The sequence below is a fragment of the Pongo abelii genome, chromosome X (genome assembly GCF_028885655.2).
Source record: "Pongo abelii isolate AG06213 chromosome X, NHGRI_mPonAbe1-v2.0_pri, whole genome shotgun sequence".
Classification (NCBI taxonomy): domain Eukaryota; kingdom Metazoa; phylum Chordata; class Mammalia; order Primates; family Hominidae; genus Pongo; species Pongo abelii.
Window position 1 is genome coordinate 112,394,001 of NC_072008.2, and position 3,262 is coordinate 112,397,262.

The following is a 3,262-nucleotide window of genomic DNA, read 5'->3' on the forward strand; positions in this document are numbered from 1 at the left end:
GAAATTACTGATAATGTATATGTCCTCCTTTATAATTTTCAGCATCTTATTAGATTTTTTTAAGGGACATTTATAAAATCAGAATAAAAATTGAAGCAGAAACTGGCCTATCCTATTTTGTTAAGCACACACACGTGACTTATCTTTCGATAAGAATGGAATTCTCCATGGAGCTGGAGAGCAGAGTCCTGCATAGGTACTTGATGTCAAGAGTTGCCTGACTTGCTTAGAGTGTGTTTCTCTTTTCATCTCACTCTTTGGGTCACAGTATTATAATCAGAGAAAAAATAAGCTTAAAATGACATATCTCATTTTGTTACACATCACAACCTGTCACATAGGAACACATACACATACATCCTTGTCTTTAGTTAAGAATGGAATTTTCCCTGGCTAAACAGTGCAGCCCATAAATCCACTGTCTCTACTTGCCCAAATACCCTGGGTGTGTTTTCCTTGTCATCTACCTGTATAAATGACTAACTCTAGTCAGCAGCTGATACCCGTATGTCTATGCTTTCCAAGGAGAGAGCTATGGATACAGACAGTCCTGCGTTCTGATTTAAGCTTCCCTACTTCCCAGCTGTGTGACCTGGGGCCCAAAAATGCCTGTTTCCTTTCCCTACTGTCAACATGGTGTTTGTTCTTTTTCTAATTTTTATATCCAAATAGGCAAAAACTCAATTCTCAGTACTATTTATATTTGAATTTACTTAATTGTTTTGTTTATTGTTTGTTTACCTAATCATTATTTACCTATTTTGTTTGTGGATATGTCACTTCTACTCAAATTTTATTGGCCAAAGCTAGTCCATGGCAATACCCAAATCCAAGGGAGCTGGGAAGAGCAAGCCTACCACACACCTAGAGTAGAAACCAGAAATATTACGCAAACAATATTGACTACCACAGATAGATTCCCAGAAGTGGAATTGTTTGGTCAATGACAAGTATATTTTAATTTCTCATAAGTACAATTTTCAATATTCCAAAGTAGTCAAATTTTAGTAAAAATGTGCAAGAGTATTTCCAACAGCTTGATGGGTTTTGTTTTTGTTTGTTTGTTTTGCTTTTTTACAAAATGAGCACACCCATGGAACCAACATCCAGATCTAGATCTAGAACATCATCCGCACCCCAGAAGCCTCCTCCATACTGCTCAGTCACCGGCATCATGATATAAACCACTATTTTGACTTTTATTACCCTAGATGAGTTTTGACTATTTTTAAACTTTGTATAAATGGAATAATATGTGCATATTCTTTGTATCTAGCTTCTTTTGCTCAATATTCTTTTTGTGAAATGCATCCTTGTTATTTGTAATTGTGGTTTACTCTTTACCTTTGTTGCTAAAATCCCATTTTATGAATATAACATGATTTATTCATTCTGTTGTTGGTGGACATTTGGGTTATTTACTGGTTTTGTCTATTACAATAATGTTGCTATCAATGTTCTCATGCATTTCTCTTGGTACACATATATAGGCATTTCTATTGTACTTATATACTTAGAATTGCTGGGTGACACCATAAGCTCTAAGATATACAGCCCATCAGTTTTCCAAAGAAGTTGTAACAATTGACATGCCCTCCAACAATGTATTAGAATTCTCACATTCCACATCATTGATGACACCTGTCTGCTTGCTTTTTAAAAAAATATTTAGCATTTGTGATGGATATATAGTATTACCAGATACTGATTTTAATTTATATTTACTCAAATAATAAAATCGAGCACCTTTTTATTGTTGCATTGACCATTTGGATATACTGTTTTTGATCTGGCTGTTCAAGACTTGTCATTTTAAAACAACAATTGGGTTGCTTTTTATTTATTGATTTATAGTTTTGTATGTATTCTGAATACAAGCCATTTCTCAGATATAAGTATTGCAAATATATTTTCCACTCTGTGACTTGTGTTTTAACTCCAATAGTGTATTGATTTTAATGAAGTCGAATTTATTTTATTTTTGTTTAGTGTTAGTGCTTTCTGTGTCTTTTTAAAGGAATGCTTGACTACATCAAGACCATTAAGGCATTTTCCTATGTTATATCCAGTAACTTTTATTTGTTTCATCTTTGACATTCACTCTACAATTCATTTGGAATTAAATGTCGTATGCAGTTTGAAATAGGTGCAAAGTTTCTTTTGGATCCATTTGGATACCCAGTTGATCAAGATCTACTTATTAAAATGACCATCCTTTCCCCCACTGCATTGTTATGAATTCTTTGTCATAAAGAGAATATGTATAGTTCTCTTTTTAGACTATTCTAGTCCATTGTGCCATTTTTCTATATTTATAACAATAATTTATTGGTTTAACTATTGTGGCTTTGTAAAATATCTTGATTTCTATTCATTAAACTTTGTTTTTCTTCAATATTTTCAGTGCTGCTCTTGACATTTGCAATTCTATTTAAGATTTAGAATTCATTTGTCAATTTCCTTGAAAAATAACCCTACTGGAATTATTATTTTGAATCAGAGATCAAATTAGGAAAAAATAATATCTTTAAAATATAAAGTCTTCCAATTCACAATCAATGTATAATTCTCTAAGTCTGTGTTAATTACTTTCAATGTTTTGAAGTTTTCTGTATAGAGATCTTGGACATATTTTGCTAATTTTAATCCTCAATATTTGATTATTCTGAAACTAATGCAAATGGTATTGCTTTTTATTGTATTTTCTGCTTTCTACTAATATATAGAAATACAATTAATTTTTGTATACTGACCTTATATCTGGCAAACTTGCAAAATTTACTTATTACTTCTAAGTTATTTGTAAATATTTTTGAAATTTCTAAACATAATTATGTCATCTGTGAATAAGGAAAGATTTACATCTTCCTTTACAATCTTTGTAAAGTTCATTCATCTTTCTTACCTTATTTTACTGGCTAAAATATGCAGTGATTAGAAATGGTGATGCAGACAAGCAGGTCTATTTCTGATCTCAGGAGGAAAGCTTTCAATATTTCACCATTAATATGCCATGTATTGATGTATTGTAGTTTTTAAAGATTCTCTTTATCAAATTAACAAACTTTCCTTCTATTCCTAGTTTTCTAAAATTGTTTCATATGAACAAGTGTTGAGTTTTATCAAAGGCTTTTTCTGCCTCTATCGTAATAATCATATGTTCTTTTTTCTGTTAATGTGATGAATTATATTATTGCTTTATAAATGTTAAACCGTTCTTTCATTCCTGGAATAAATTCAACTTGGTTGTGATGTATTAACC